Raw genomic sequence first — 12,000 nt, 5'->3', positions numbered from 1 at the left:
TAGTGACCATAGCATATGTGATGGCAGTGTTAATAGTCACAAGGGTGGCTTCATGTGCATACTATCTGTTTAGTTATGCAAAATTCCATGCTCCCAAAGGGCCCTGTTTAGTGCTCTGCAATTACTCTCTTGAAATTCTTGATAATTTTTGAATAAGAAACTATGCATTTCCTTCCCTCCTTCCTTCCCTCCCTCCCTCCCTCCCTGCCTCCCTTCCTTCCTTCTTTCCTTCCTTCCTTCCTTCCTTCCTTCCTTCCTTCCTTCCTTTCTTTCCTTGAGAGTGTCTCACTCTGTTACCCAGGCTGGAGTGCAGTGGGGCAGTCATGGCTCACTGCAGCCTCAGTCTCCTGGACTCAGACAATCCTCCCACCTCAGCCTCCTAAGTAACTAGGATTACAGGCATTAGCCACTATGCCTGGCCCCACTTAATAAATTATTGTGTGGATTTGATAAAATATTGTGTGTAAAGTATTCTATCCAGCCTTGGTGAATACTCAGTAAATTATAGCTTGTATTGTTATTCTGTTGCAATATTTTGCTAAATAATTTCAATAAATGTAATATAGGTTTATGATTAAATAATTTGGAGATTTAAAAATTTCTGCAGGGTATCACAGAATTTTGTATAATATGATGACCTCTAAAAAGTAAATGAAGTATATAGTTTGTCCAAAAATAATTTGATCCTGGGACACATTTTTATCCCAGTGAGCATTGTAAAATAGAAAAGAAATGGTTTCCTAAATTGGAGTGCTCTTCTCAGTAAAGTGGACCAGCCGGGTGCAGTGGCTCACTCCTGTAATCCCAGAACTTTGGGAGGCCGAGGCGGGCAGATCATGAGGTCAGGAGTTCGAGACCAGCCTGACCAACATGGTGAAACCCCATCTCTATTAAAAATACAAAAATTAGCTGGGCCTGGTGGCATGTGCCTGTAATCCCAGCTACTTGAGAGGCTGGGGCAGGAGAATCACTTGAACCTGGGAAGTGGAGGTTGCAGTGAGCCGAGATTGCACAACTGCACTCCAGCCTGGGTGACAGAGGGAGACTCTGTCTCAAAAATAAATAAATAAATATAAATAAATAAATAAATGAAGTGGACCTATGGACAGTGTGGCTATATGCAGAAATAGATTTGGTTCTATGGGCAAGAGGACCCACATGGCAATACATTAACTTGATGTCCCCAGGTGACTTGTAGGTTTGATCCACACTCTCTAGGGATATAAAAGTTTTACTTTTACTGACTCCTAAACAGTCAACACTTTTCAAAGGACCTGGTTCAGAACAACCATTTTGTAAACTGTTGCACACGCAGTTTTCAAACTCTCTCCTTTTACACATGTCTTAGCACCTGGTCCATCCTGGATGACTCCAACATCCCCATGGATAAACCCTGTGGTTTCTCAATGCTTTTATGTCACCTCTCATGAATTTCGACACTTATCACACCTCAGCTGCCATCTTAGAAATAACCAGAAACACACAAACTTCTCTGATTTCAAAAGGTCTGATTTAGCCATTGCACTCCTTAGCCACAATCTCCTATTCTACGTTGCCTGTGCAGGTTCCCTTAACCCCTTATGTGTTTGGGGCCTCTTGTCCATTCAAGACTCTGCTTTCTTCCAGTTTCCAAGTTTGTCATCTTTATTCCTTTCTGTCTGTTTTTAATCCAGTTTAGAGTCGATGTGGCTTTTATAATTTCTGTCATATCTTGCTATACTTTAAACTTCCTTGCCCTTTTGTCATTACACGCATTTGTTTTATTTAACAAAACTCCAATCCTGGTTGAACTCAACTATCCACTTTCACTATGTATGCATGCAAATACTCTTTGAAAAGATTACTAGGGGAAATTAATAATACCATAAATCATTATAAATTAATAATTAGCTGTTATATTGGGATTCTCTATATTGTTCAAAAGTCTTTTTATGTTCCTATGGTCAATTCAGTCCTCAAAATGTGTGAAAATTATTTCAAACCTTCTCAATTATTCTCTGACGTACCCCATTCCCATTCTGAATTCTAGTTTTCAGCAAATGAATATACTTTACAGTTTACAGAAAAAAAAAATGAAGGGAAGGGTATTAAATGGAAATTCTGATTTTCTTTCCATAAACTTTTATGACAGTCTCATATTTGTACCACTCTATCCTCCTTCTTTGGTCTTATAATAAGAAAAGTATCCTCCTTTCTCTCTTGCAGCCATTTCCTCTACCTGTGCTTCCTTTGTCTCAACTACTCAGAATCCAGATTCTGTTAATTATGCCTGCTCTCCCCTGTATATTCAAACTTTCCCTAGGTCTTCCCATTAAATATATTTAAATTATAGATAACAGTAAACTACCAAAATAAACACAAGAAAATATTAATCCCAAATCACTGGAAAGAATCCTCTATGAACCCTTAATACCTGTCACTCACCACCCTATTTCCTTCCCACATTTAACAGTGGAACATCCCAGAAGAATTGCTTCTACTACATGTCTCTATTTGTTATCTTTTTACTCTCTCCTCAATCTGTTCTGAGTTGACTTCCACCCATATCACTCTGCTAAAACCCTTCACCCTAGGTCATCAATGGCTCAATACCCTCAAGCCAATGGTTATTTTTTTGCTCCCATCCTTATTTTCCAGTTGTATTTGACATATTGATAATGCTCACATTGGAATACTCTCTCTTTCTCTCTCTGTCTCTCCTTTCTTTTGTGAACCGTTACATACAGTATCCTAACATTTATTTCTCTCTAACTGGATGTTACTCTTTCATGCAGTCTCATTATTTTCTGCCTACCAGTTGAAAATTGGAGAGTCTCAACACATAAGCCCTTGTTTCAATTATACATAAAACAAACCAACCGGCCGGGCACGGTGGCTCAAGCCTATAATCCCAGCACTTTGGGAGGCTGAGGCAGGTGGGAGTCCAAGAACAGCCTGACCAACTACGTCAAAAAAAAAAAAAAAAAAAACTGAAATCCTTAAAACAACATAGTGTGGACCTCTCAAAGCAATGACATAATGTGAACTTAACATTTCCAGTTTCTTTCCTTTTTTACTAGTTCTCTAAGAAATATGAGTGGAATAGAGAAATATGAGGGGAAGTCATAATTATCCTTTCTAAGCCAGGGTTTTAAGGAGTCATTGCAGTTTCTCAATTCCCTTTTTTCCCCTCCTGCATGGATACAGCCAATTCTAAGGTTACAGAGAGGAGAAAATGGCAAAACAGAAAAAACTTGAGTCTTGAATCATCCCATGCAAAAAGCCATCTAATCAATCACAAATAACTATATTGGACTGTCAGGTAAATGAGAAATAAACTTTATGTTAAGCCATTGACATTTTGGGATTTATTTATTTGAATAGCTGGTATTATTCTGGATTGTATAGCCTGCATAGCCTAAGATGGTTTAGCTTATATTACCTCTGAAGCTTCACTTTGTGCTATTTTCTTGCCTCACTTTGTTCTCTTCACTGGACTTAATTTAGTTCTTTGGATGCTTTATTCTATCACAGTGCCATGGTATGTAATATTCCTCTGCCTGGAATACTGTCTAGTAGCTTTGCACATGTTACTGTATCAGTCCTTTTGAAATGAGAGGTAGCAGCAGCAGATACTGTCAGTGTTCTGCGCAGGTCTACCCGAATCTCTTTTTATCAATCTATATACTTCCTTAACTGCCTTCTCTATGCCTTTACACATAAGAGCCCACAGCTGAAAATTTCTTTGCAGAATTGCACTCTGTCTAGTGCTGCCTGTTGCTTTGCCCCAGATCACACATTTGTTTAGCTCTTGCCTCTTTTCCTCTTCTGCTATTCCCACTCTTGAGAGAATCCACTTCCTTAATAAATCACTTGTACAAAAAATCATCTCAGTATCGGTACTCTGATGAATCTGATCTAAAGTAGTGTCTCTCAGATCTCAATTCAAAGGCCACTTACTCAGAACAGGCTTTCCTGATGCCCCCCAAAAGATCATGTTCCCTATAATAAGTTGCTTTTGTGACAACCATAATTTAACTACAGGAATTATATTTTTATTGCTACATAATGCTTATACATATTTTCAGGGTACATGTGACATTTTGACACATTCATACACTGTGTAACAATCAAATCTGAGGTAATTGGGATATCCATTATTTCAAATACTTACATTTTTATGCAGGGAACACTTCAGTTATTCTCTTCTAGCTATTTTGAAATATGCAGTAGATTATTGTTAACTATTGTCACCCTACCAAACTATCAAACACTAGATCTTATTTCTTCTATCATACTGTAATTTCACACCCATTAACCAGCCTATTTTCATTCTCCCCTCCCTTCTATGCATCTCAGCTTCTAATAACCACTAATCTACTCTCTATCTTTATGAGATCCACTTTTCAACTCCCATATAAAAATGAGAATATGTAATATTTTTCTGCCTATGCCAGGCTTATTTTGTATAAAATAATGACGTCTAGTTCCATCCATGTTGCTGCACGACAAGACTTCATTTTTTTTGAGATAAATAATATTCCATTGTGTATAAATCTCACATATTTAATCAATTCATCCATTTATGAAAAAATATGTTGATTTCATATTTTTCTATCATAAATAGTGCTGCAATAATCACGGGAGTGCAGATATATCTTTGATATACATATTTCCTTTCTTTTGGATATATACTCAGTCATGGGATTGCTGGACCATATGGCAGTTCTATTTTTAATTTTTTGAAGAATCACAATACTGTTTTCCGTAGTGGCTGTATTCATTTACATCCCCACCAAGTGTATAATGATTTTCCTTCTCCCACATCCTCACCAGCCTCCATTAATTTTTGTCTTTTTGTTACAAGTCCTTTAACTTGGGTGAGATGATACTTCATTGTGATTTTGAATTGTATTTCTCTAATGATTAGTGATATTAAGCATTTTTCATGTACCTGTTGACCGTTTGTATGTCTTCTTTTGAGAAATGTCTATTGAAATATTTTGTTCATTCTCTAAATTGAATTATTTGTTTGGTTCTTAGTTTGCTATTGAGTTGTTTGAATTTCCTGTATATTCTGGTTATCAATCCATTTTCAGATAGATACTTTACAATATTCTCTCCCATTCTGTAGATTGTCTCTTCACTAGGTTGATCGTTTCCTGTGCTGTAAAGAAGCTGCTTTGCTTCATGTAATTCCATTTGTCTGTTATAAATGGTGCTAGGAAAACTGGATATACACAAAATAATGAAACTAGAACACTATCTCTCACCCTTACAAAAATCAAACAAAAATGGATTAGATACTTAAAACTAAGACCAGAAAGTATGAAACTACTAGAAGAATCTTTGAGGAAATGCTTCAGGGCATTAATCTGGGCAAAGATTTTCTTGAGTATGACATCAAAAACACAGGTAACGAAATAAAATACAGGGAGTATTTTGTGTTTGCTTAGTGCCTGGCATGGAGTTGACTCTCTGTAATTACTAATGATACATGGAGCAAAGAAAGAAGAAAAAAATTGACTAAAAGAGAAAGAATAGAGCTCCCATTAGTGATGACATAAAATAAAATCTAACTTTATTAGAAAAATAAATTTATTGTAGTATTTTGAAAGTATTTTCTAATTTCTCTATTCCAATTGGAGAATCAAACTGCATTACAGTCAACTCAATACATTGCAGAAAATAGTTACAGAAGTTATTTTTGGGGGATGTTTATCATGTCAATTGTTTTATTAATTACTAACACCCAGTTGTTTTTTCCCCCAGTAGATCAAATAAGGATATTCATAAACTGTAAACAAGAGGCACCTGAATTAGTTCTCTATATGAATATTTTCTATCAATAGTTATTGGTTGAGCTCTATTTTGCACCATGTATCCTCTTTGCCATTGTAAATACAGGAGTGACATCAACATGCATAGTTATTAGTTTTATGAGTCCTTAAACATAGCAGTAATTTGAAAAGAATCATATGAATTCTTGATTATAATTGTTCTAAGTTCTTAAATATGTTGTAATTGTATACATATTAGGAGTCCTTAAAAGTACATGTCCTTCCAATGTTTTCCTGGCCCTGGTTAGAATGATATGAGGGCTTTCTAATTTTCCATTTTGCTGTTTTTGTGCCACTGACCCTTTTCAGGGCAGCCTCCAAGAATTACTTTTGAAAACTAGAAATGTCTCTGGGTCAGTTTAGACTCTCCCAATCCCCTGATGAGAAGGGATTAGAAAGAGATTTATGTTTGTTCATAGGGCACTTTAGGGAACAGTTAAGACTCCTAATGGAAAGCAAAGTAGTAATGTTTTGGAGGCATGCACTCACCTGAAGACCTGGCAGAACCACCTGAGAATGCAAAGGAAGTGGGAGGCTAGGTGAGGTTGATTGTACTTTGCAGAGCTGGGGCAGGAGGATTGGGCTGCCCAAGACCTTGCATAATTTGAAAAGAGTAGGGCAGGCTGACTGAGCAACAGAAATGTTATATTGGAGAGCAGAGTTTGCCTAAGGGGGTGTTAAGCAGCTGAGCAAGGAAATCTGCTGTGACTGGAGACTGCAATGTGGGCAATCCACCTGTGCATAATCAATTTTTGGCTGATGACTGTATATGCCTCTGGGTGTTTTTGAAATACTCATTCTTACCAGGATAGGGTCTGATAATAATTAGTTGTTTTATAATCTGCTACATCTCTCAAAAGTGATTTTTATTAAGCAGAATTACCTTCTGTTTTAAGCTAGCAACTCAGGCTCACATGTTACTTATTTGTAATTATTCTAGATCTTTTCTTTTTTTACCTAGGTGACTCATAATTATATTGCAGTCATTTATATTAATAATGATCATCATGTAAAGCTACAAACACTCTTGCAAGGTATTACAATGTCAATAGCTTCCAATTCTTAGGTAAAATGATTTGGTTTATAGGGTTTACTATTTCTGGGGCGGAGGGGGGGGCGGCGTGCATCTATTTCATGGATATAGAAGTGAAACTTGCCAAAGTTATTCAAGTAGAGATTTCAGAAGCTTCACCTTGCATTCTATATGAGTTAATAAAATTATTCAAACAGGAAGATGTATCGCATAAAAGAGATCTTGTTTATTTTAGAACTGTGAATAAAGCATGCCATAGTCCTATACAAGTAAGAACAACGAAAATCATTCCATTTTAATTTTTCAAAAAAATATCCACACTGAGACTGTTTCTATACAGGAAATAAAATGAAATCCCAAACTACTCTGAAATATGCAAATAATTTGAATGGATATAGAACATTTTGAGCTGGTCTAAACACACAGTCACTTATTTTTGCAGCTGTAGAAGTTTCAATTAAATATAAAACTACCAGCAGTAAAACAACACTTTGGAAAATGTGTAGGGACAACAGGTCTTTTTTTAAATGGTTCAGTGTGGAAACATATTTCCCATATAATATAGGTTAGAGTGCTGTATTGTTTCATCGTAAGAAGATAAAGGTCAAGTAAAATAGAATCAGGTCAGATTATTGCCTACAATCTACTGAACATAATTTTTGCCTTCTGTAGGTGGAGTAATATGTAGAAGCAACTGAAAAGGAACAGATGATGAAGCAGTTTGAATGTTTGGAAAATCATCTGAGCAAATTCCAACAAAAGCTGGAAGATCCAGAGAGCAGAGGAAGACAGCATCCTGAAAGAGGGTAAAGGGAAAGGAATCTGGATGCTGAAATGTGACTATGCATCTCTGATGGTGTGTCTCTTCTTGTGTGACTCTTCTCACTGTCTTTCTGATAGCAAATATTTCACCATTATATTTAGTGAATGGCAAAACTTAAACCAGAAACGCAAACTTATAGTGTGTGTGTGTGTGTGTGTGTGTGTGTATGTGTATGTGTATATATATGTATTTTTTTTTTTTTTTTTTTTTGAGACAGAATCTTGCTCTGTCACCCAGGCTGGAATGTAGAGGTGTGATCTGGGCTTACTGCAACTTCTGCCTCCCGGGTTCAAGCGATTCTCCTGCCTCAGCCTCCCGAGTAGCTGGAACTACAGACACACGCTATTACACCCAGCTGATTTTTGTATTTTTAGTAGAGACAGGGTTTCACCATGTTGGCCAGGATGGTCTCGATCCTTTGACCTCATGATCCACCCACCTCAGCCTCCCAAAGTGCTGGGATTACAGGCGTGATCCACCGCGCCTGGCCCATATTATATCATGTGAATGAACTTTTTAAACAAATACATGTATGAGTTATAGATAAATATGACTTCATTATACAGAAGATATGGCTGATGTCCTTCTTAGAATTAGAAAGATTTAAGTACCAAGAAGAGAGGAAGACAGCAGAACAAATGGGATCTCTGCCAGGCAGCTGGAGAAAGATAAGAGGCATACTATAATAGGTTTTGGAATTGAAGAATTTTTTAGATTCATAATTTTTAAAAGAACAGATCTAAGGGATCATGTAATACTTTTATAGACACTATGTCTTCTTGTTAGTTATTTGCATTGAACTTTCTTAATGTACAAAGTGCTTTCTTATGAATTATCTAATTTTAGCTTAAAAACAATACCATCAAGAATAGTTTATTTGCCTTGATTTTATGGGTCAAAACATGAGACTTAAATATTAAAGGACTTTTCAAAGATCACACAGCAAGCATTTGATCCAGGCAGGATATTATATGTGCATGTGTGTGCTTGTGAGTTACTTTTACCAAGAAAAATGTTTATGTGTTTATATATGTTACCTTATTATGAGACATAAAGAAGAATTTCATTGATTTTCTTTTTCCCTTCCACTTTGTAAAAGGAAAGGAAGGAATTGAGTTTCAAATTAATAAAACTGAGACATCATAAAAATTTCATATTTAAAAACTATATACAAATTACATACCCTGGAGAAGTTTTCATTTCATTATACTATTATTATATCTTGTTCCTAAATGAAAATATATCTTAGCCTTTAATATTTTAATATCCTTTCTTTAATGCCTCAAATGTGTACATATCCATTAGCATGTACATATATGTCCATATGCATGTGTACTTTGGGATAAATGTTAACAATAACATCACCGACAATACTAATAGCAAATGCTGCTATTTATTGCACTCCTACAATGTGCCAGACTTTGTGTAATTAAAGAATCTCATTTAATCTCATAAAAACTATAGGGACAGCTATTATCCTTACATGACAGATGGCAAATCTAAGGCTCAGAAAGTTTGAGCAACTTGGTGTTATTTGGATTTATTAATTAAGTGTGCAGTATAAACCAATGAGATTCTAAAACATAGAATGTAAAATTATTTATTGATCTACATAACACTGAAAACATTTATTAGACCATGTGTGGTGTATGGTAGATACTGTTGTTTGAAAAGTGATCCTTCATCATATATAAAAACACTCTTTGAAACTTTCTTTTCCTAACAAGTGCCAGGTTGACAGATGACAGCGCTGGTAAGGGGGAGAATGTAATACACTGTGTTTTGTGTTTTAAGGGCACTAGCAAGTCCTCCAAAGGTCAGGTATTGAACATGACTACGATAATTCTAAACCAGCTTTTGGAGCCATCAAATCACATAAAACTCAACCATATGAAAACATGCCTTCAGCCACAAGGAGACATTTTATTGCCTTCTTTCTAAATCCCTACACATATCACACTGTCAAAGTGTAGAACAATTGAGGATTAATACTAAATAGCTACGCCTACATCTGTATCACTGGAAATAGAGATGCTGGCTTTTTTTCCCTAGGGTATCAAATTCTTCCTATTTTCTGCCAGTACTTTTGGGCTCCTTTCCCATTCTCATTCAATACTCTACCTTCTGATGTTACACTGTGATCTTCCGGAGCAACTAGCAATGCTGCTCAGAATTGGGAAGCAGTTCTTTTATCTTTACCTTTATTTCTGTGTCTTCCGAGACACATTTAATATCTTTAAAACTCAGAAATCAGAATCTACCTCCTAAAATAAATTCTTCATATTGCCAGATTGAGTTCTCTAAGGACTATTAAGAAGTACTTTTTCTCATGTAACAGTGCAATGTTATCAATTTCTAATGGCAGTTTTAGCCTTTATATTTGTCTAATGTTTCTACTCTTCATATATATTTTTCTTTATTCACAGTTTTTTTATCAGCTGAATTTATGTTTTTCTCAAATATTACATTTTAAACTTTCTATTTCTTGATAATTTTAATGTATTACATATTGCATTTTACCTTTTTCTTATAATTTTAATAGAAGCAATTAGGTTTCTTTCAAAATAATTTTTGGACACTGTCTTCATTATCAAATATTTTATAAAGTGATTTGTGGAAAGCTTTTACTTGTAAAGGAGAATTTTCTAGTCCCAGTACTAATCCTGAAGGATCTGGAACAGCAATCCCTTTATCCCTAAGTATTATTCTTGGAGATGAACAAGTCCTATAGAAATTGCTATGTGACTGAACGACGAGGCATGAGAAATATTTTACAGACTAAAAGAAGGCAAAGGAACAGAACATGAAGGTGAAAAATGCAAAGAATTACTGATGTATAGGGGAAAGAAAGAGAATAGAGGAAAACTGTCCATATGGAATGAAAAGGGTGTTGTGGATTTTTATCCCAAATTATGTCAAACGTTGTACTATTGCTGGGCTATTTTTGCATTCTATCATCACTCTCTTTTCTGAACATGGTATAGATCTTCACTTTCCTTTACCATTTTTTTCTGCTCTCCTCCTCTCCTTTTGCATTTGACTGCACTTGACACAAAAGAGGATAAACTTCTTGAAACCTTGATTTGTTATTGGGGTCCAACAGCTGCTCCTTGGATCCGTCAACATGTCAAGATGTCAGGGGCTGAGACTAGTATGAGCGTATTGCTTGTGGCAGTTTTGATCATTGTAGAAAAGCGCGAGCATTTTCCATCAGTATATATTGCCAGTTGTATGACTTTGGAGCAATAATTATATAACTGCCATATTATCTTATTGTGGAGAACAGAATTTGACTAAAATGCATAGTGATCATACTTTTCTATTTTGCAAATATAATAGAAAAAATGAATAAATTATACATATGTTGTTGTATGGCGATTCAGAAAAACTGCAGGTGCTTGTCAGTTTTAATTACTTAGGAAATTTACTTATTACTGTTGACTAAAAAGTAAAGCATATGTATGAAAAAAATTATGGTAACTAATTTAGGATATGTCTCTCCAAATCTGGAAATTAGATTCTTAACAAGTTTTCATGACTGTACTGATGATATATCTGAAATTTGTTTGAAAGTCAGATATCTAAGATTTGCATGTAATAATGTAGATTAATAACCAAAGACCTAAAAATTCTTATACAACCTCAAATTTTGGTTCACTAGATGCTGTCTCCCCTGGGCCCTGCAGTCTTCATAAGCAACCAGGAACTTCAAGGCAGGAAAAAGTCAAGGCATCATTTTATTGCCAAAGTATCTTGGAATATGTAAGTAGGCATTTTCTTTTCACATTGGCTCTATTATTGTTTTCTTCACAGGGTTTAAGGTAGAAAGTCTTGTTTTTCCCTGTCTTTAAATATCTATGCCTAAAGCATTAATACCTGCCACCAGAACACCAATAGGTAGGGCCTTAAGGAGTCTTTACTCATATAACCACTCTTATCATGCTGCTTTCATTGTAGGATGCTGACCTTTAGATTGTTTTCTTTAGCTACATAGAGAAGTAAAGCTCCAGCTAGTACTGGTTCTTGGAAGTTGTCCTTCATTTCCTGTTCTTCTCCTCTAAGCTTCAACTTCTCTGGTTTATATAACATCAGAAACAAAATAATTCCTTCATAATTTGTCAAGTGTCAGTATTACTAGAAATGAATAAAATTTATCTTAGACCACTTTCAGCAGTAACTCCCTTCTCTCAGGGAGTAAGAACTGAAAAATTCATACTGATAATTAGTCCATAATCAAATATTTCATTGCCGAGAAGCAAAACAGTACAGGAGAGAAGTGATCATCACCTCAAGTCTAAGGTCAAGACTTTTGCCCTTTGGTCTGG

This window comes from Trachypithecus francoisi, unplaced genomic scaffold, assembly GCF_009764315.1.
Source record: "Trachypithecus francoisi isolate TF-2019V2 unplaced genomic scaffold, Tfra_2.0 Lachesis_group11, whole genome shotgun sequence".
Classification (NCBI taxonomy): Eukaryota; Metazoa; Chordata; class Mammalia; order Primates; family Cercopithecidae; genus Trachypithecus; species Trachypithecus francoisi.
The sequence above is the reverse complement of the archived record's forward strand: the minus strand, read 5'-3'. Positions refer to the sequence as shown.